Here is a 25,882-nt window from a genome sequence, read left to right on the forward strand (position 1 = left end):
TCACATATAGCACATTACAGTGTATTAGAGGGAGGAGAGCTGTATGGTAACACAGGTATATATGTGACAGGACAGTATAGAGGAGCCCAGCACTATCACATATAGCACATTACAGTATATTAGAGGGAGGAGAGCTGTATGGTAACACAGGTATATATGTGACAGGACAGTATAGAGGAGCCCAGCACTATCACATATAGCACATTACAGTGTATTAGAGGGAGGAGAGCTGTATGGTAACACAGGTATATATGTGACAGGACAGTATAGAGGAGCCCAGCACTATCACATATAGCACATTACAGTGTATTAGAGGGAGGAGAGATGTATGGTAACACAGGTATATATGTGACAGTATAGAGGAGCCCAGCACTATCACATATAGCACATTACAGTGTATTAGAGGGAGGAGAGATGTATGGTAACACAGGTATATATGTGACAGGACAGTATAGAGGAGCCCAGCACTATCACATATAGCACATTACAGTGTATTAGAGGGAGGAGAGATGTATGGTAACACAGGTCTATATGTGACAGGACAGTATAGAGGAGCCCAGCACTATCACATATAGCACATTACAGTGTATTAGAGGGAGGAGAGATGTATGGTAACACAGGTATATATGTGACAGGACAGTATAGAGGAGCCCAGCACTATCACATATAGCACATTACAGTGTATTAGGGGGAGGAGAGATGTATGGTAACACAGGTATATATGTGACAGGACAGTATAGAGGAGCCCAGCACTATCACATATAGCACATTACAGTGTATTAGGGGGAGGAGAGATGTATGGTAACACAGGTATATATGTGACAGGACAGTATAGAGGAGCCCAGCACTATCACATATAGCACATTACAGTGTATTAGAGGGAGGAGAGATGTATGGTAACACAGGTATATATGTGACAGGACAGTATAGAGGAGCCCAGCACTATCACATATAGCACATTACAGTGTATTAGAGGGAGGAGAGATGTATGGTAACACAGGTGTATATGTGACAGGACAGTATAGAGGAGCCCAGCACTATCACATATAGCACATTACAGTGTATTAGAGGGAGGAGAGATGTATGGTAACACAGGTATATATGTGACAGGACAGTATAGAGGAGCCCAGCACTATCACATATAGCACATTACAGTGTATTAGAGGGAGGAGAGATGTATGGTAACACAGGTATATATGTGACAGGACAGTATAGAGGAGCCCAGCACTATCACATATAGCACATTACAGTGTATTAGAGGGAGGAGAGATGTATGGTAACACAGGTCTATATGTGACAGGACAGTATAGAGGAGCCCAGCACTATCACATATAGTACATTACAGTGTATTAGAGGGAGGAGAGATGTATGGTAACACAGGTATATATGTGACAGGACAGTATAGAGGAGCCCAGCACTATCACATATAGCACATTACAGTGTATTAGAGGGAGGAGAGATGTATGGTAACACAGGTATATATGTGACAGGACAGTATAGAGGAGCTCAGCACTATTACATATAGCACATTACAGTGTATTAGAGGGAGGAGAGATGTATGGTAACACAGGTATATATGTGACAGGACAGTATAGAGGAGCTCAGCACTATTACATATAGCACATTACAGTGTATTAGAGGGAGGAGAGCTGTATGGTAACACAGGTATATATGTGACAGGACAGTATAGAGGAGCCCAGCACTATCACATATAGCACATTACAGTGTATTAGAGGGAGGATAGATGTATGGTAACACAGGTATATATGTGACAGGACAGTATAGAGGAGCCCAGCACTATCACATATAGCACATTACAGTGTATTAGAGGGAGGAGAGCTGTATGGTAACACAGGTCTATATGTGACAGGACAGTATAGAGGAGCCAGCACTATCACATATAGCACATTACAGTGTATCAGAGGAGGAGAGATGTATGGTAACACAGGTCTATATGTGACAGGACAGTATAGAGGAGCCCAGCACTATCACATATAGCACATTACAGTGTATTAGAGGAGGAGAGATGTATGGTAACACAGGTCTATATGTGACAGGACAGTATAGAGGAGCCCAGCACTATCACATATAGCACATTACAGTGTATTAGAGGGAGGAGAGGATGTATGGTAACACAGGTATATATGTGACAGGACAGTATAGAGGAGCCCAGCACTATCACATATAGCACATTACAGTGTATTAGGGGGAGGAGAGATGTATGGTAACACAGGTATATATGTGACAGGACAGTATAGAGGAGCCCAGCACTATCACATATAGCACATTACAGTGTATTAGGGGGAGGAGAGATGTATGGTAACACAGGTATATATGTGACAGGGACAGTATAGAGGAGCCCAGCACTATCACATATAGCACATTACAGTGTATTAGAGGGAGGAGAGATGTATGGTAACACAGGTATATATGTGACAGGACAGTATAGAGGAGCCCAGCACTATCACATATAGCACATTACAGTGTATTAGGGGGAGGAGAGATGTATGGTAACACAGGTCTATATGTGACAGGACAGTATAGAGGAGCCCAGCACTATCACATATAGCACATTACAGTGTATTAGAGGGAGGAGAGATGTATGGTAACACAGGGTATATATGTGACAGGACAGTATAGAGGAGCCCAGCACTATCACATATAGCACATTACAGTGTATTAGAGGGAGGAGAGATGTATGGTAACACAGGTATATATGTGACAGGACAGTATAGAGGAGCCCAGCACCATCACATATAGAACATTACAGTGTATTAGAGGGAGGAGAGATGTATGGTAACACAGGTATATATGTGACAGGACAGTATAGAGGAGCCCAGCACTATCACATATAGCACATTACAGTGTATTAGAGGGAGGAGAGATGTATGGTAACACAGGTGTATATGTGACAGGACAGTATAGAGGAGCCCAGCACTATCACATATAGCACATTACAGTGTATTAGAGGGAGGAGAGATGTATGGTAACACAGGTGTATATGTGACAGGACAGTATAGAGGAGCCCAGCACTATCACATATAGCACATTACAGTGTATTAGAGGAAGGAGAGATGTATGGTAACACAGGTCTATATGTGACAGGACAGTATAGAGGAGCCCAGCACTATCACATATAGCACATTACAGTGTATTAGAGGGAGGAGAGATGTATGGTAACACAGGTCTATATGTGACAGGACAGTATAGAGGAGCCCAGCACTATCACATATAGCACATTACAGTGTATTAGAGGGAGGAGAGATGTATGGTAACACAGCTATATATGTGACAGGACAGTATAGAGGAGCCCAGCACTATCACATATAGCACATTACAGTGTATTAGAGGGAGGAGAGATGTATGGTAACACAGGTATATATGTGACAGGACAGTATAGAGGAGCCCAGCACTATCACATATAGCACATTACAGTGTATAGGGGGAGGAGAGCTGTATGGTAACACAGGTATATATGTGACAGGACAGTATAGAGGAGCCCAGCACTATCACATATAGCACATTACAGTGTATTAGAGGGAGGAGAGATGTATGGTAACACAGGTCTATATGTGACAGGACAGTATAGAGGAGCCCAGCACTATCACATATAGCACATTACAGTGTATTAGAGGGAGGAGAGCTGTATGGTAACACAGGTCTATATGTGACAGGACAGTATAGAGGAGCCCAGCACTATCACATATAGTACATTACAGTGTATTAGGAGGAGGAGAGATGTATGGTAACACAGGTCTATATGTGACAGGACAGTATAGAGGAGCCCAGCACTATCACATATAGTACATTACAGTGTATTAGAGGGAGGAGAGATGTATGGTAACACAGGTCTATATGTGACAGGACAGTATAGAGGAGCCCAGCACTATCACATATAGCACATTACAGTGTATTAGAGGGAGGAGAGATGTATGGTAACACAGGTATATATGTGACAGGACAGTATAGAGGAGCCCAGCACTATCACATAAAGCACATTACATTGTATTAGAGGGAGGAGAGATGTATGGTAACACAGGTGTATATGTGACAGGACAGTATAGAGGAGCCCAGCACTATCACATATAGCACATTATAGTGTATTAGAGGGAGGAGAGATGTACGGTAACACAGGTCTATATGTGACAGGACAGTATAGAGGAGCCCAGCACTATCACATATAGCACATTACAGTGTATTAGAGGGAGGAGAGATGTATGGTAACACAGGTATATATGTGACAGGACAGTATAGAGGAGCCCCAGCACTATCACATATAGCACATTACAGTGTATTAGAGGGAGGAGAGATGTATGGTAACACAGGTGTATATGTGACAGGACAGTATAGAGGAGCCCAGCACTATCACATATAGCACATTACAGTGTATTAGAGGGAGGAGAGATGTATGGTAACACAGGTGTATATGTGACAGGACAGTATAGAGGAGCCCAGCACTATCACATATAGCACATTACAGTGTATTAGAGGGAGGAGAGATGTATGGTAACACAGGTCTATATGTGACAGGACAGTATAGAGGAGCCCAGCACTATCACATATAGCACATTACAGTGTATTAGAGGGAGGAGAGCTGTATGGTAACACAGGTATATATGTGATAGGACAGTATAGAGGAGCCCAGCACTATCACATATAGCACATTACAGTGTATTAGAGGGAGGAGAGATGTATGGTAACACAGGTCTATATGTGACAGGACAGTATAGAGGAGCCCAGCACTATCACATATAGCACATTACAGTGTATTAGGGGGAGGAGAGATGTACGGTAACACAGGTGTATATGTGACAGGACAGTATAGAGGAGCCCAGCACTATCACATATAGCACATTACAGTGTATTAGAGGGAGGAGAGATGTATGGTAACACAGGTCTATATGTGACAGGACAGTATAGAGGAGCCCAGCACTATCACATATAGCACATTACAGTGTATTAGAGGGAGGAGAGATGTATGGTAACACAGGTGTATATGTGACAGGACAGTATAGAGGAGCCCAGCACTATCACATATAGCACATTACAGTGTATTAGGGGGAGGAGAGATGTATGGTAACACAGGTATATATGTGACAGGACAGTATAGAGGAGCCCAGCACTATCACATATAGCACATTACAGTGTATTAGGGGGAGGAGAGATGGTATGGTAACACAGGTCTATATGTGACAGGACAGTATAGAGGAGCCCAGCACTATCACATATAGCACATTACAGTGTATTAGGGGGAGGAGAGATGTATGGTAACACAGGTATATATGTGACAGGACAGTATAGAGGAGCCCAGCACTATCACATATAGCACATTACAGTGTATTAGAGGGAGGGGAGATGTATGGTAACACAGGTCTATATGTGACCGGAGAGTATAGAGGAGCCCAGCACTATCACATATAGCACATTACAGTGTATTAGAGGGAGGAGAGATGTATGGTAACACAGGTATATATGTGACAGGACAGTATAGAGGAGCCCAGCACTATCACATATAGCACATTACAGTGTATTAGGGGAGGAGAGATGTATGGTAACACAGGTATATATGTGACAGGACAGTATAGAGGAGCCCAGCACTATCACATATAGCACATTACAGTGTATTAGAGGGAGGAGAGATGTATGGTAACACAGGTCTATATGTGACAGGACAGTATAGAGGAGCCCAGCACTATCACATATAGCACATTACAGTGTATTAGGGGGAGGAGAGCTGTATGGTAACACAGGTATATATGTGACAGGACAGTATAGAGGAGCCCCAGCACAATCACATATAGCACATTACAGTGTATTAGAGGAGGAGAGCTGTATGGTAACACAGGTCTATATGTGACAGGACATTATAGAGGAGCCCAGCACTATCACTATAGCACATTACAGTGTATTAGAGGGAGGAGAGATGTATGGTAACACAGGTATATATGTGACAGGACAGTATAGAGGAGCCCAGCACTATCACATATAGCACATTACAGTGTATTAGAGGGAGGAGAGCTGTATGGTAACACAGGTATATATGTGACAGGACAGTATAGAGGAGCCCAGCACTATCACATATAGCACATTACAGTGTATTAGAGGGAGGAGAGATGTATGGTAACACAGGTATATATGTGACAGGACAGTATAGATAAGCCCAGCACTATCACATATAGCACATTACAGTATATTAGAGGGAGGAGAGATGTATGGTAACACAGGTATATATGTGACAGGACAGTATAGAGGAGCCCAGCACTATCACATATAGCACATTACAGTGTATTAGAGGGAGGAGAGATGTATGGTAACACAGGTATATATGTGACAGGACAGTATAGAGGAGCCCCAGCACTATCACATATAGCACATTACAGTGTATTAGAGGGAGGAGAGATGTATGGTAACACAGGTATATATGTGACAGGACAGTATAGAGAGGAGCCCAGCACTATCACATATAGCACATTACAGTGTATTAGAGGGAGGAGAGATGTATGGTAACACAGGTATATATGTGACAGGACAGTATAGAGGAGCCCAGCACTATCACATATAGCACATTACAGTGTATTAGAGGGAGGAGAGATGTATGGTAACACAGGTATATATGTGACAGGACAGTATAGAGGAGCCCAGCACTATCACATATAGCACATTACAGTGTATTAGAGGGAGGAGAGATGTATGGTAACACAGGTCTATATGTGACAGGACAGTATAGAGGAGCCAGCACTATCACATATAGCACATTACAGTGTATTAGAGGGAGGAGAGATGTATGGTAACACAGGTATATATGTGACAGGACAGTATAGAGGAGCCAGCACTATCACATATAGCACATTACAGTGTATGTAGGGGGAGGAGAGATGTATGGTAACACAGGTGTATATGTGACAGGACAGTATAGAGAGGAGCCCAGCACTATCACATATAGTACATTACAGTGTATTAGAGGAGGAGAGATGTATGGTAACACAGGTGTATATGTGACAGGACAGTATAGAGGAGCTCAGCACTGTCACATATAGCACATTACAGTGTATTAGAGGGAGGAGAGCTGTATGGTAACACAGGTATATATGTGACAGGACAGTATAGAGGAGCCCAGCACTATCACATATAGCACATTACAGTGTATTAGAGGGAGGAGAGATGTATGGTAACACAGGTGTATATGTGACAGGACAGTATAGAGGAGCCCAGCACTATCACATATAGCACATTACAGTGTATTAGAGGGAGGAGAGATGTATGGTAACACAGGTATATATGTGACAGGACAGTATAGAGGAGCCCAGCACTATCACATATAGCACATTACAGTGTATTAGAGGGAGGAGAGATGTATGGTAACACAGGTATATATGTGACAGGACAGTATAGAGGAGCCCAGCACTATCACATATAGCACATTACAGTGTATTAGAGGGAGGAGAGATGTATGGTAACACAGGTCTATATGTGACAGGACAGTATAGAGGAGCCAGCACTATCACATATAGCACATTACAGTGTATTAGGGGGAGGAGAGATGTATGGTAACACAGGTATATATGTGACAGGACAGTATAGAGGAGCCCAGCACTATCACATATAGCACATTACAGTGTATTAGAGGGAGGAGAGATGTATGGTAACACAGGTATATATGTGACAGGACAGTATAGAGAGGAGCCCAGCACTATCACATATAGTACATTACAGTGTATTAGAGGAGGAGAGATGTATGGTAACACAGGTCTATATGTGACAGGACAGTATAGACGGAGCCCAGCACTATCACATATAGCACATTACAGTGTATTAGAGGGAGGAGAGATGTATGGTAACACAGGTATATATGTGACAGGAGAGTATAGAGGAGCCCAGCACTATCACATATAGCACATTACAGTGTATTAGGGGGAGGAGAGATGTATGGTAACACAGGTATATATGTGACAGGACAGTATAGATAAGCCCAGCACTATCACATATAGCACATTACAGTGTATTAGGGGGAGGAGAGATGTATGGTAACACAGGTATATATGTGACAGGACAGTATAGAGGAGCCAGCACTATCACATATAGCACATTACAGTGTATTAGAGGAGGAGAGATGTATGGTAAACACAGGTATATATGTGACAGGACAGTAATAGAGGAGCCCAGCACTATCACATATAGCACATTACAGTGTATTAGAGGGAGGGGAGATGTATGGTAACACAGGTATATATGTGACAGTACAGTATAGAGGAGCCCAGCACTATCACATATAGCACATTACAGTGTATTAGAGGGAGGAGAGATGTATGGTAACACAGGTCTATATGTGACAGGACAGTATAGAGAGGAGCCCAGCACTATCACATATAGTACATTACAGTGTATTAGAGGAGGAGAGATGTATGGTAACACAGGTCTATATGTGACAGGACAGTATAGAGGAGCCCAGCACTATCACATATAGCACATTACAGTGTATTAGGGGGAGGAGAGATGGTATGGTAACACAGGTCTATATGTGACAGGACAGTATAGAGGAGCCCAGCACTATCACATATAGCACATTACAGTGTATTAGGGGGAGGAGAGATGTATGGTAACACAGGTATATATGTGACAGGACAGTATAGATAAGCCCAGCACTATCACATATAGCACATTACAGTATATTAGAGGGAGGATAGATGTATGGTAACACAGGTATATATGTGACAGGACAGTATAGAGAGGAGCCCAGCACTATCACATATAGCACATTACAGTGTATTAGGGGGAGGAGAGATGTATGGTAACACAGGTCTATATGTGACAGGACATTATAGAGGAGCCCAGCACTATCACATATAGCACATTACAGTGTATTAGAGGGAGGAGAGATGTATGGTAACACAGGTATATATGTGACAGGACAGTATAGAGGAGCCCAGCACTATCACATATAGCACATTACAGTGTATTAGGGGGAGGAGAGATGTATGGTAACACAGGTATATATGTGACAGGACAGTAATAGATAAGCCCCAGCACTATCACATATAGCACATTACAGTATATTAGAGGAGGATAGATGTATGGTAACACAGGTATATATGTGACAGGACAGTATAGAGAGGAGCCCAGCACTATCACATATAGCACATTACAGTGTATTAGGGGGGAGGAGAGATGTATGGTAACACAGGTCTATATGTGACAGGACAGTATAGAGGAGCCCAGCACTATCACATATAGCACATTACAGTGTATTAGGGGAGGAGAGATGTATGGTAACACAGGTCTATATGTGACAGGACAGTATAGAGGAGCCCAGCACTATCACATATAGCACATTACAGTGTATTAGAGGGAGGAGAGATGTATGGTAACACAGGTATATATGTGACAGGACAGTATAGATAAGCCCAGCACTATCACATATAGCACATTACAGTATATTAGAGGGAGGATAGATGTATTGTAACACAGGTATATATGTGACAGGACAGTATAGAGAGGAGCCCAGCACTATCACATATAGCACATTACAGTGTATTAGAGGAGGAGAGATGTATGGTAACACAGGTATATATGTGACAGGACATTATAGAGGAGCCCAGCACTATCACATATAGCACATTACAGTGTATTAGAGGAGGAGAGATGTATGGTAACACAGGTATATGTGACAGGACAGTATAGAGGAGCCCAGCACTATCACATATAGCACATTACAGTGTATTAGAGGGAGGAGAGCTGTATGGTAACACAGGTATATATGTGACAGGACAGTATAGAGGAGCCCAGCACTATCACATATAGCACATTACAGTGTATTAGAGGGAGGAGAGCTGTATGGTAACACAGGTATATATGTGACAGGACAGTATAGAGGAGCCCAGCACTATCACATATAGCACATTACAGTGTATTAGAGGGAGGAGAGATGTATGGTAACACAGGTATATATGTGACAGGACATTATAGAGGAGCCCAGCACTATCACATATAGCACATTACAGTGTATTAGAGGGAGGAGAGATGTATGGTAACACAGGTATATATGTGACAGGACAGTATAGAGGAGCCCAGCACTATCACATATAGCACATTACAGTGTATTAGAGGGAGGATAGATGTATGGTAACAAGGTATATATGCTGACAGGACAGTATAGAGGAGCCCAGCACTATCACATATAGCACATTACAGTGTATTAGAGGGAGGAGAGATGTATGGTAACACAGGTATATATGTGACAGGACAGTATAGAGGAGCCCAGCACTATCACATATAGCACATTACAGTGTATTAGAGGGAGGAGAGATGTATGGTAACAGGTATATATGTGACAGGACAGTATAGAGGAGCCCAGCACTATCACATATAGCACATTACAGTGTATTAGAGGGAGGAGAGATGTATGGTAACAGGTATATATGTGACAGGACAGTATAGAGGAGCCCAGCACTATCACATATAGCACATTACAGTGTATTAGAGGGAGGAGAGATGTATGGTAACACAGGTATATATGTGACAGGACAGTATAGAGGAGCCCAGCACTATCACATATAGCACATTACAGTGTATTAGAGGGAGGAGAGATGTATGGTAACACAGGTATATATGTGACAGGACAGTATAGAGAGGAGCCCAGCACTATCACATATAGCACATTACAGTGTATTAGGGGGAGGAGAGATGTATGGTAACACAGGTATATATGTGACAGGACAGTATAGAGGAGCCCCAGCACTATCACATATAGCACATTACAGTGTATTAGAGGGAGGAGAGATGTATGGTAACCACAGGTCTATATGTGACAGGACAGTATAGAGGAGCCCAGCACTATCACATATAGCACATTACAGTGTATTAGAGGGAGGAGAGATGTATGGTAACACAGGTATATATGTGACAGGACAGTATAGATAAGCCCCTAGCACTATCACATATAGCACATTACAGTATATTAGAGGGAGGAGAGATGTATGGTAACACAGGTTATATATGTGACAGTACAGTATAGAGGAGCCCAGCACTATCACATATAGCACATTACAGTGTATTAGAGGGAGGAGAGCTGTATGGTAACACAGGTGTATATGTGACAGGACAGTATAGAGGAGCCCAGCACTATCACATATAGCACATTACAGTGTATTAGGAGGGAGGAGAGCTGTATGGTAACACAGGTATATATGTGACAGGACAGTATAGAGGAGCCCAGCACTATCACATATAGCACATTAACAGTATATTAGACGGGGGAGGAAATAATAGATCTATAATAGATATAGAAGTCTAATAGATGTATGGTAACACAGGTATATATGTGACAGGACAGTATAGAGAGGAGCCCAGCACTATCACATATAGCACATTACAGTGTATTAGAGGAGGAGAGATGTATGGTAACACAGGTGTATATGTGACAGGACATTATAGAGGAGCCCAGCACTATCACATATAGCACATTACAGTGTATTAGAGGGAGGAGAGATGTATGGTAACACAGGTATATATGTGACAGTACAGTATAGAGGAGCCCAGCACTATCACATATAGCACATTACAGTGTATTAGAGGGAGGAGAGATGTATGGTAACACAGGTATATATGTGACAGGACAGTATAGAGGAGCCCAGCACTATCACATATAGCACATTACAGTGTATTAGGGGGAGGAGAGATGTATGGTAACACAGGTATATATGTGACAGGACAGTATAGAGGAGCCCAGCACTATCACATATAGCACATTACAGTGTATTAGAGGGAGGAGAGATGTATGGTAACACAGGTATATATGTGACAGGACAGTATAGAGGAGCCCAGCACTATCACATATAGCACATTACAGAATATTAGAGGGAGGAGAGATGTATGGTAACACAGGTATATATGTGACAGTACAGTATAGAGGAGCCCAGCACTATCACATATAGCACATTACAGTGTATTAGAGGGAGGAGAGATGTATGGTAACACAGGTGTATATGTGACAGGACATTATAGAGGAGCCCAGCACTATCACATATAGCACATTACTTAGGGAGGGAGGAGAGATGTATGGTAACACAGGTGTATATGTGACAGGACATTATAGAGGAGCCCAGCACTATCACATATAGCACATTACAGTGTATTAGAGGGAGGAGAGATGTATGGTAACACAGGTGTATATGTGACAGGACAGTATAGAGGAGCCCAGCACTATCACATATAGCACATTACAGTGTATTAGAGGGAGGAGAGATGTATGGTAACACAGGTATATATGTGACAGGACAGTATAGAGGAGCCCAGCACTATCACATATAGTACATTACAGTGTATTAGAGGGAGGAGAGATGTATGGTAACACAGGTATATATGTGACAGTACAGTATAGAGGAGCCCAGCACTATCACATATAGCACATTACAGTGTATTAGAGGGAGGAGAGATGTATGGTAACACAGGTATATATGTGACAGGACAGTATAGAGGAGCCCAGCACTATCACATATAGCACATTACAGTGTATTAGGGGGAGGAGAGATGTATGGTAACCACAGGTATATATGTGACAGGACAGTATAGAGGAGCCCAGCACTATCACATATAGCACATTACAGTGTATTAGAGGGGAGGAGAGATGTATGGTAAACAGGTATATATGTGACAGGACAGTATAGAGGAGCCCAGCACTATCACATATAGCACATTACAGTATATTAGAGGGAGGAGAGATGTATGGTAACAGAGGTCTATATGTGACAGGACAGTATAGAGGAGCCCAGCACTATCACATATAGCACATTACAGTGTATTAGAGGGAGGAGAGATGTATGGTAACAGGTTATATATGTGACAGGACAGTATAGAGGAGCCCAGCACTATCACATATAGCACATTACAGTATATTAGAGGGAGGAGAGATGTATGGTAACAGAGGTCTATATGTGACAGGACAGTATAGAGGAGCCCAGCACTATCACATATAGCACATTACAGTGTATTAGAGGAGGAAGAGATGTATGGTAACACAGGTATATATGTGACAGGACAGTATAGAGGAGCCAGCACTATCACATATAGCACATTACAGTGTATTAGAGGGAGGAGAGATGTATGGTAACACAGGTGTATATGTGACAGGACAGTATAGAGGAGCCCAGCACTATCACATATAGCACATTACAGTGTATTAGGGGGAGGAGAGATGTATGGTAACACAGGTCTATATGTGACAGGACAGTATAGAGGAGCCCAGCACTATCACATATAGCACATTACAGTGTATTAGAGGGAGGAGAGATGTATGGTAACACAGGTATATATGTGACAGGACAGTATAGAGAGGAGCCCAGCACTATCACATATAGCACATTACAGTGTATTAGGGGGAGGAGAGATGTATGGTAACACAGGTGTATATGTGACAGGACATTATAGAGGAGCCCAGCACTATCACATATAGCACATTACAGTGTATTAGAGGGAGGAGAGATGTATGGTAACACAGGTATATATGTGACAGGACAGTATAGAGGAGCCCAGCACTATCACATATAGCACATTACAGTGTATTAGGGGGAGGAGAGATGTATGGTAACACAGGTATATATGTGACAGGACATTATAGAGGAGCCCAGCACTATCACATATAGCACATTACAGTATATTAGAGGGAGGATAGATGTATGGTAACACAGGTATATATGTGACAGGACAGTATAGAGAGGAGCCCAGCACTATCACATATAGCACATTACAGTGTATTAGAGGAGGAGAGATGTATGGTAACACAGGTATATATGTGACAGGACAGTATAGATAAGCCCAGCACTATCACATATAGCACATTACAGTATATTAGAGGGAGGAGAGATGTATGGTAACACAGGTATATATGTGACAGGACAGTATAGATAAGCCCAGCACTATCACATATAGCACATTACAGTGTATTAGAGGGAGGAGAGATGTATGGTAACACAGGTGTATATGTGACAGTACAGTATAGAGGAGCCCAGCACTATCACATATAGCACATTACAGTGTATTAGGGGGAGGAGAGATGTATGGTAACACAGGTGTATATGTGACAGGACAGTATAGAGGAGCCCAGCACTATCACATATAGCACATTACAGTGTATTAGGGGGAGGAGAGATGTATGGTAACACAGGTATATATGTGACAGTACAGTATAGAGGAGCCCAGCACTATCACATATAGCACATTACAGTGTATTAGAGGGAGGAGAGATGTATGGTAACACAGGTATATATGTGACAGTACAGTATAGAGGAGCCCAGCACTATCACATATAGCACATTACAGTGTATTAGAGGAGGAGAGATGTATGGTAACACAGGTATATATGTGACAGGACAGTATAGAGAGGAGCCCAGCACTATCACATATAGCACATTACAGTGTATTAGAGGAGGAGAGATGTATGGTAACACAGGTATATATGTGACAGGACAGTATAGATAAGCCCAGCACTATCACATATAGCACATTACAGTGTATTAGAGGGAGGAGAGATGTATGGTAACACAGGTGTATATGTGACAGGACATTATAGAGGAGCCCAGCACTATCACATATAGCACATTACAGTGTATTAGAGGGAGGAGAGATGTATGGTAACACAGGTATATATGTGACAGGACAGTATAGAGGAGCCCAGCACTATCACATATAGCACATTACAGTGTATTAGAGGGAGGAGAGATGTATGGTAACACAGGTATATATGTGACAGGACAGTATAGATAAGCCCAGCACTATCACATATAGCACATTACAGTGTATTAGAGGGAGGAGAGATGTATGGTAACACAGGTATATATGTGACAGGACAGTATAGAGAGGAGCCCAGCACTATCACATATAGCACATTACAGTGTATTAGAGGAGGAGAGATGTATGGTAACACAGGTATATATGTGACAGGACAGTATAGATAAGCCCAGCACTATCACATATAGCACATTACAGTATATTAGAGGGAGGAGAGATGTATGGTAACACAGGTATATATGTGACAGGACAGTATAGATAAGCCCAGCACTATCACATATAGCACATTACAGTGTATTAGAGGGAGGAGAGATGTATGGTAACACAGGTCTATATGTGACAGGACAGTATAGAGGAGCCCAGCACTATCACATATAGCACATTACAGTGTATTAGAGGGAGGAGAGATGTATGGTAACACAGGTATATATGTGACAGGACAGTATAGAGGAGCCCAGCACTATCACATATAGCACATTACAGTGTATTAGGGGGAGGAGAGATGTATGGTAACACAGGTATATATGTGACAGGACAGTATAGATAAGCCCAGCACTATCACATATAGCACATTACAGTGTATTAGAGGAGGAGAGATGTATGGTAACACAGGTATATATGTGACAGGACAGTATAGAGAGGAGCCCAGCACTATCACATATAGCACATTACAGTGTATTAGAGGAGGAGAGATGTATGGTAACACAGGTGTATATGTGACAGGACATTATAGAGGAGCCCAGCACTATCACATATAGCACATTACAGTGTATTAGAGGGAGGAGAGATGTATGGTAACACAGGTATATATGTGACAGGACAGTATAGATAAGCCCAGCACTATCACATATAGCACATTACAGTATATTAGAGGGAGGAGAGATGTATGGTAACACAGGTATATATGTGACAGGACAGTATAGAGGAGCCCAGCACTATCACATATAGCACATTACAGTGTATTAGAGGAGGAGAGATGTATGGTAACACAGGTATATATGTGACAGGACATTATAGATAAGCCCAGCACTATCACATATAGCACATTACAGTATATTAGAGGGAGGATAGATGTATGGTAACACAGGTATATATGTGACAGGACAGTATAGATAAGCCCAGCACTATCACATATAGCACATTACAGTATATTAGAGGGAGGATAGATGTATGGTAACACAGGTATATATGTGACAGGACAGTATAGAGAGGAGCCCAGCACTATCACATATAGCACATTACAGTGTATTAGAGGAGGAGAGATGTATGGTAACACAGGTATATATGTGACAGGACAGTATAGAGGAGCCCAGCACTATCACATATAGCACATTACAGTGTATTAGAGGGAGGAGAGATGTATGGTAACACAGGTATATATGTGACAGGACATTATAGAGGAGCCCAGCACTATCACATATAGCACATTACAGTGTATTAGAGGGAGGAGAGATGTATGGTAACACAGGTATATATGTGACAGGACAGTATAGAGGAGCCCAGCACTATCACATATAGCACATTACAGTGTATTAGGGGGAGGAGAGATGTATGGTAACACAGGTATATATGTGACAGGACAGTATAGAGGAGCCCAGCACTATCACATATAGCACATTACAGTGTATTAGAGGGAGGAGAGATGTATGGTAACACAGGTCTATATGTGACCGGACAGTATAGAGGAGCCCAGCACTATCACATATAGCACATTACAGTGTATTAGAGGGAGGAGAGATGTATGGTAACACAGGTCTATATGTGACAGGACAGTATAGAGGAGCCCAGCACTATCACATATAGCACATTACAGTGTATTAGGGGGAGGAGAGATGTATGGTAACACAGGTATATATGTGACAGGATAGTATAGAGGAGCCCAGCACTATCACATATAGCACATTACAGTGTATTAGAGGGAGGAGAGATGTATGGTAACACAGGTATATATGTGACAGGACAGTATAGATAAGCCCAGCACTATCACATATAGCACATTACAGTATATTAGAGGGAGGAGAGATGTATGGTAACACAGGTATATATGTGACAGGACAGTATAGAGGAGCCCAGCACTATCACATATAGCACATTACAGTGTATTAGGAGGAGGAGAGATGTATGGTAACACAGGTATATATGTGACAGTACAGTATAGAGGAGCCCAGCACTATCACATATAGCACATTACAGTGTATTAGAGGAGGAGAGATGTATGGTAACACAGGTATATATGTGACAGTACAGTATAGAGGAGCCCAGCACTATCACATATAGCACATTACAGTGTATTAGAGGGAGGAGAGATGTACGGTAACACAGGTATATATGTGACAGGACAGTATAGATAAGCCCAGCACCATCACATATAGCACATTACAGTGTATTAGGGGGAGGAGAGATGTATGGTAACACAGGTATATATGTGACAGGACAGTATAGATAAGCCCAGCACTATCACATATAGCACATTACAGTGTATTAGAGGGAGGAGAGATGTATGGTAACACAGGTATATATGTGACAGGACAGTATAGAGGAGCCCAGCACTATCACATATAGTACATTACAGTGTATTAGAGGGAGGAGAGATGTATGGTAACACAGGTCTATATGTGACAGGACAGTATAGAGGAGCCCAGCACTATCACATATAGCACATTACAGTGTATTAGAGGGAGGAGAGATGTATGGTAACACAGGTGTATATGTGACAGGACAGTATAGAGGAGCCCAGCACTATCACATATAGCACATTACAGTATATTAGAGGGAGGAGAGATGTATGGTAACACAGGTATATATGTGACAGTACAGTATAGAGGAGCCCAGCACTATCACATATAGCACATTACAGTGTATTAGAGGAGGAGAGATGTATGGTAACACAGGTGTATATGTGACAGGACATTATAGAGGAGCCCAGCACTATCACATATAGCACATTACAGTGTATTAGGGGGAGGAGAGATGTATGGTAACACAGGTATATATGTGACAGGACAGTATAGAGGAGCCCAGCACTATCACATATAGCACATTACAGTGTATTAGAGGGAGGAGAGATGTATGGTAACACAGGTATATATGTGACAGGACAGTATAGAGGAGCCCAGCACTATCACATATAGCACATTACAGTGTATTAGGAGGAGGAGAGATGTATGGTAACACAGGTATATATGTGACAGGACAGTATAGAGGAGCCCAGCACTATCACATATAGCACATTACAGTGTATTAGAGGGAGGAGAGATGTATGGTAACACAGGTATATATGTGACAGGACAGTATAGAGGAGCCCAGCACTATCACATATAGCACATTACAGTGTATTAGGAGGAGGAGAGATGTATGGTAACACAGGTATATATGTGACAGGACAGTATAGATAAGCCCAGCACTATCACATATAGCACATTACAGTATATTAGAGGGAGGAGAGATGTATGGTAACACAGGTATATATGTGACAGGACAGTATAGAGGAGCCCAGCACTATCACATATAGCACATTACAGTGTATTAGGGGGAGGAGAGATGTATGGTAACACAGGTATATATGTGACAGGACAGTATAGAGGAGCCCAGCACTATCACATATAGCACATTACAGTGTATTAGAGGAGGAGAGATGTATGGTAACACAGGTCTATATGTGACAGGACAGTATAGAGGAGCCCAGCACTATCACATATAGCACATTACAGTGTATTAGGGGGAGGAGAGATGTATGGTAACACAGGTATATATGTGACAGGACAGTATAGAGGAGCCCAGCACTATCACATATAGCACATTACAGTGTATTAGGGGGAGGAGAGATGTATGGTAACACAGGTATATATGTGACAGGACAGTATAGAGGAGCCCAGCACTATCACATATAGCACATTACAGTATATTAGAGGGAGGAGAGCTGTATGGTAACACAGGTATATATGTGACAGGACAGTATAGAGGAGCCCAGCACTATCACATATAGCACATTACAGTATATTAGAGGGAGGAGAGATGTATGGTAACACAGGTATATATGTGACAGGACAGTATAGAGGAGCCCAGCACTATCACATATAGCACATTACAGTGTATTAGAGGGAGGAGAGATGTATGGTAACACAGGTATATATGTGACAGGACAGTATAGAGGAGCCCAGCACTATCACATATAGCACATTACAGTGTATTAGGGGGAGGAGAGATGTATGGTAACACAGGTATATATGTGACAGGACAGTATAGATAAGCCCAGCACTATCACATATAGCACATTACAGTATATTAGAGGGAGGAGAGATGTATGGTAACACAGGTCTATATGTGACAGTACAGTATAGAGGAGCCCAGCACTATCACATATAGCACATTACAGTGTATTAGAGGAGGAGAGATGTATGGTAACACAGGTATATATGTGACAGGACAGTATAGAGGAGCCCAGCACTATCACATATAGCACATTACAGTATATTAGAGGGAGGAGAGATGTATGGTAACACAGGTATATATGTGACAGTACAGTATAGAGGAGCCCAGCACTATCACATATAGCACATTACAGTGTATTAGAGGGAGGAGAGATGTATGGTAACACAGGTGTATATGTGACAGGACATTATAGAGGAGCCCAGCACTATCACATATAGCACATTACAGTATATTAGAGGGAGGAGAGATGTATGGTAACACAGGTATATATGTGACAGGACAGTATAGAGAGGAGCCCAGCACTATCACATATAGCACATTACAGTGTATTAGAGGAGGAGAGATGTATGGTAACACAGGTATATATGTGACAGGACATTATAGAGGAGCCCAGCACTATCACATATAGCACATTACAGTGTATTAGAGGGAGGAGAGATGTATGGTAACACAGGTATATATGTGACAGTACAGTATAGAGGAGCCCAGCACTATCACATATAGCACATTACAGTATATTAGAGGGAGGAGAGATGTATGGTAACACAGGTATATATGTGACAGTACAGTATAGAGGAGCCCAGCACTATCACATATAGCACATTACAGTGTATTAGAGGAGGAGAGATGTATGGTAACACAGGTATATATGTGACAGGACAGTATAGAGGAGCCCAGCACTATCACATATAGCACATTACAGTGTATTAGAGGAGGAGAGATGTATGGTAACACAGGTGTATATGTGACAGGACATTATAGAGGAGCCCAGCACTATCACATATAGCACATTACAGTATATTAGAGGGAGGAGAGATGTATGGTAACACAGGTATATATGTGACAGGACAGTATAGAGAGGAGCCCAGCACTATCACATATAGCACATTACAGTGTATTAGAGGAGGAGAGATGTATGGTAACACAGGTGTATATGTGACAGGACATTATAGAGGAGCCCAGCACTATCACATATAGCACATTACAGTGTATTAGGGGGAGGAGAGATGTATGGTAACACAGGTATATATGTGACAGGACAGTATAGATAAGCCCAGCACTATCACATATAGCACATTACAGTGTATTAGAGGGAGGAGAGATGTATGGTAACACAGGTGTATATGTGACAGGACATTATAGAGGAGCCCAGCACTATCACATATAGTACATTACAGTGTATTAGAGGGAGGAGAGATGTATGGTAACACAGGTATATATGTGACAGGACAGTATAGAGGAGCCCAGCACTATCACATATAGCACATTACATTGTGCTGCTCTGATACAAGACCTGGAACCGGAACCAGTGAGGAACTCAGGAACTGAGAGTCAGGGTAAGTAACACAAGTTACTGGACACCTCGGTATACGGTCTGTATACCGCACACTGAGCCCCAACACCAATCTATGTACCAGCCCAAGACAATAGGATACAGCGCAGGGAAACCAATACAAGGTCCGCACAATAGTATAACCTGATAACCTGGACAAGCACAGAGTAAACACAGGATAGGTAACTTACCTGCACAGTCCCAGCAGCACTGATGTAGAGCGGATTCCACAGTGATGTACTAGCGGTAACCGCGGCGGCACACGCCGGCTCAGTATGGAGGAGAAGCAAGTCTGTATGCAGCGTGGAAGCTGATATAGCTGAGGATGGTAACCAGCGAGACGTCCACGAAATAGCACAGGAAACACGATATCCGCACACAAGGACTGAATCCTGGAGCCTAGTACTGTCCTGGGAAGGAAACACATTGTTCAGGCAATGGGCGCTCACAGGAACTGGTATAAATAGCAGACAGTGCATTCCCATTGCAGCACAGGATCAGGTGCATCTGATAATGGCATGGTTCTGTATGGGCCTAGGTACAGCAATGAGGGAGGGTCTGAGCTTGTCACTATAGCTGATGGGTTGGAATGAGAACCTGGTAACGTATGGGAGTAACTGATGATCAGAAATTTGTTCCTAAATACCGGAAAATGGACAAAAACTGTTATTTGAACAAATTGTTTAGATGAAACATTTAACAAACTTGTCTGACGCCATTTTCTTCTGTTTTCTGGTATTTAGGAGCAAATTGCTGATCATCAGTTACCCCCCCATATACGTTACCAGGTTCTCACCTAGCTGGCTGGTTGGACAGATAATCTTTATGTGTGTATGAAGCTTAATGCTAAGAGGACTTCATTGATTTTACTGCTATTCTGCTGCTATTTCTTTGCTTGTGTGTTGCACCTCTATTTGCACTATTTTCTGGACTTTTTATACATACATACACATACATACATACACATACATACATATATACATACACACATATACATACATACACATACATATATACATACATATATACATACACATACATACATATATACATACATACACATACATACATACACACATATATACATATACATACATACACATACATACATATATACATACATACACATACATACATACATACACATACATACATATATACATACATACACATACATACATACACACATATATACATATACATACATACACATACATACATATACACATACATACACATACATACATATATACATACATATATACATACATACACATACATACATATATACATACATACACATACATACATACACATACATACATATATACATACACACATATACATACATACACATACATATATACATACATATATACATACACATACATACATATATACATACATACACATACATACACACATATATACATATACATACATACACATACATACATATATACATACATACACATACATACATACACATACATACATATATACATACATACATACACATACATACATACACATACATACACACATATATACATATACATACATACACATACATACATATATACATACATACACATACATACACATACATACATATATACATACATACACATACATACACATACATACATATATACATACATACACATACATACATATATACATACATACATACATACACATACATATACACATACATACATATACATACATACACACATATACACATACATACACATACATACATATATACATACATACATACACATACATATATATATACATACATACACATACATACATATACACATACATACATACATATACATACATACACACATATACACATACATACATACATATATTGCTTTTAACTGTATTTTTATCATATTTCGCTTGTGGACATTTTATAAGGATTTTATTGTGGGCGGTTGTGTAATATCGTGGACCAAGGGCCATATTCAATTGCCGGTGAAAAGCCGTTTTCTGTGAAAAAGTTTCGCCGGTGATGTGACTTCGCCAGGCGAGAAATTTTACCTGTATTGAATTCCAAAGACCCAGCGGAAAAGATTCGTCTCTGAATGGAGGCGGAAAAATGTGCAGAATTGGGGATTTGGGGTGCAAGTTGCGGGAACACCCCTGCAGCCTTGGGACAGTCCCCCAAAGGTAACCTGCGTCAAAAAAAAGTTTAAAAAAATACTTAAGATCACCCCAAAAAAGTACTTTCATTTTAGGGGTGGAAAAATATAAAGTAGGGTGACAAAGTTAAAAACTAGCGAAATAGACTCCAGGGGGTCCCCCGAGTACACCCCAGGTGTTTTTTTGATTGCAGGTGTTTGCTGAAGGTGCGTTTTTAAAACCTCACTTTAGCGATATGTAACCATGCTAGCCCCCATTCTCATGTACCCCAAATTGCTGGGACTACTTATTTCTGCCAAAGAAACCAGCTAAATGCTCTTCTTCACCACTTGAGCAAAGACACTAATACCCCTTTCAGACATCTCGAGATTCCCGGGAATTTGGCCTGCCTCAGCCAAATTCCCAGGAAGCCAAGTCTGTCTGAAAGGTGCCTACCCGGGAACACGTTCCCGGTAGCTGCCCCTGCAATCGACCAGGGTTTTTCCCGGGACTTATGTCCCGGGAAATTACCCTGCCTCTGTCTGAATGGTGCTACCCGGGAATTTACTACTCCCGGGCAGCACCAAGCAGCTTTTACATGGAGTTGGCAGCGCAGAGCGTCCTATGGGACGCTCAGCACTGCCGCTCACCACCCGTCCACACTCCCGCTGGACCACCACTACTGCCCCTATTGCAAGGGGCAATGCGAGGGGCAGGATGCTAGAAGAGGCGGCTCCGGGTCACTGGGGCGGGGGTTTCACGGGGTCACCAAGCTCGGCTCTAGCGCAGCGTCATCAACCTGGCTCCAAGAGTGGGCCTCCCCTGTCACTGCAGCCCGGGGACCCTTTACAGAATGGCAGTACTGGCTAGTCCCCCGCTCTCCCCTACAACATCTCGGGGGAAATGTCCAGATTAGGCTGTGGCGCTGACGTGTCAGAGAAGGAAGTGAGAGGTGGAGAAGCTACGGCAGCAGCGTGGAATAAATGTCGGTCACACTGTCATCTCGCTTTCTATAAGCACCTACAACACTAGGTATTATCAGACATCCAGTGTGTATAAAACAGAAATACCCGGCTTGTGTCTGAAAGGGGTCTACCCGGGAATTTCCCGGGTAGACTATGTAGTGTGAAAGGGGGGTCTCCACCAAATACCCGGGATTTTACACAGGGGAAATTCCTGGGTCTGAGCAGGAATTTCCCGGGTCGTATGTCTGAAAGGGGTATAAATAGCAGCTAATGACAGCATATAAGCACCCCAAATACCATCAGCAGGGCTATTCGGGGGTGTCCATAGTGATCCCAATGTCAGTGCAGCTATTGGGGGGTGTCAGGCTGATTTCCCCAATTCTGACAGGACTTTTCGCCAATTTCAATTTCGCTGGGACGCGTTTTCGCGTCCTTTGGCATTGAATAGGGCAAAAAGCGGTGACGAGCACGATACTTTTCCAGAGGCAAAACTAGCGATGACAGCGAAAACTCCGGCATGCGAAACTTCAGGGACTTTTCGCCGACAATTGAATACGGGCATTAATAGCAAGTGTGGGGTTTTCTAAACTACATTTACTACTGTTCCCGGTTACTTCAGAATACAGACGCCATCTTACTTCTGGCTTCTGCCGATTGAGCGCATGCGCAGTGACTGGGGGATGCCGATTACCAGCGATGCACAACAGGTGTTTGTTTAATGGGTTAGGGTACTCAAATGTACTTAGGGAAGATGGTGCACATGCTTCTGAGGAAGAACCAATAGGTCAGAAACGTGTTAAGTTGTAGCTCCCGGTGACTGGACCATTGTATGTCCTCCCGGTGACCGGACCATTGTATGTCCTCCCGGTGACCGGACCATTGTATGTCCTCCCGGTGACCGGACCATTGTATGTCCTCCCGGTGACCGGACCATTGTATGTCCTCCCGGTGACCGGACCATTGTATGTCCTCCCGGTGACCGGACCATTGTATGTCCTCCCGGTTACCAGACCTTTGTATGTTCTCCCGGTGACCGGACCATTGTATGTCCTCCCGGTTACCAGACCTTTGTATGTTCTCCCGGTGACCGGACCATTGTATGTCCTCCCGGTGACCGGACCATTGTATGTCCTCCCGGTGACCGGACCATTGCATGTCCTCCCGGTGACCGGACCATTGTATGTCCTCCCGGTGACTGGACCATTGTATGTCCTCCCGGTTACCGGACCTTTGTATGTCCTCCCGGTGACCGGACCATTGTATGTCCTCCCGGTGACCGGACCATTGCATGTCCTCCCGGTGACCGGCCCATTGCATGTCCTCCCGGTGACCGGACCATTGCATGTCCTCCCGGTGACCGGACCATTGTGGACTTGGTATACGTCATTCCTAATTACATGTGGGGCATTGAGGATCACCTTGTCTTATGCTGTGTGTCACTGTGGAGTTGATTATACACACTTTATACCTTGTTAAAGATTGTAAGTGCTATGTACTATTACATATCTGTTTTTAAAGAGGTTATTTGCACAATTTTTTCTTCTTTTATGTGTGTTATCCCTGACCTATATTGTACCTTTATGGGTGTTATCCCTGACCTATGTGGTACCTTTATGGGTGTTATCCCTGACCTATGTGGGACCTTTATGGGTGTTATCCCTGACCTCTGTGGGACCTTTATGGGTGTTATCCCTGACCTATGTGGGACCTTTAGGGGTGTTATCCCTGACCTATGTGGGACCTTTATGGGTGTTATCCCTGACCTATGTGGGACCTTTATGGGTGTTATCCCTGACCTACGTGGGACCTTTATGGGTGTTATCCCTGACCTACGTGGGACCTTTACGGGTGTTATCCCAGACCTACGTGGGACCTTTACGGGTGTCATCCCTGACCTATGTGGGACCTTTACGGGTGTCATCCCTGACCTATGTGGGACCTTTACGGGTGTCATCCCTGACCTATGTGGGACCTTTACGGGTGTCATCCCTGACCTATGTGGGACCTTTACGGGTGTCATCCCTGACCTATGTGGGACCTTTACGGGTGTCATCCCTGACCTATGTGGGACCTTTACGGGTGTCATCCCTGACCTATGTGGGACCTTTATGTTTATCTAGAGAGCGCTGTGTATTGGTGGAAATATTATTCTTACATAAGAGCCAGATAAGTGACAATTCTGTCGGTCACAGGAAACAAGCGTCTTGAAGCAAATAGATATTTATGGCTCAGTCTT

The 25,882-nt window shown here is 42.6% G+C and overlaps 1 protein-coding gene across 1 annotated transcript in view; it reads right to left on the minus strand.

The window, feature by feature from the left end:
• The window catches only part of LOC148443413 (solute carrier family 52, riboflavin transporter, member 2-like), a gene marked incomplete at its 3' end in the record, with an annotated part of 209,880 nt that extends 186,818 nt beyond the window's left edge, over nt 1-23,062 (minus strand). The window contains exons 1-2 of the mRNA XM_088462851.1: nt 22,601-23,062; nt 20,737-20,955 (exon numbers count right to left, since the gene is read on the minus strand). The remainder of the gene's footprint in view (nt 1-20,736; nt 20,956-22,600) is intronic.
• Between the last annotated feature and the right edge of the window lie 2,820 nt (nt 23,063-25,882).

Source organism: Taudactylus pleione, unplaced genomic scaffold, assembly GCF_031769625.1.
Source record: "Taudactylus pleione unplaced genomic scaffold, aTauple2 ptg001276l, whole genome shotgun sequence".
NCBI classification, from domain to species: Eukaryota; Metazoa; Chordata; class Amphibia; order Anura; family Myobatrachidae; genus Taudactylus; species Taudactylus pleione.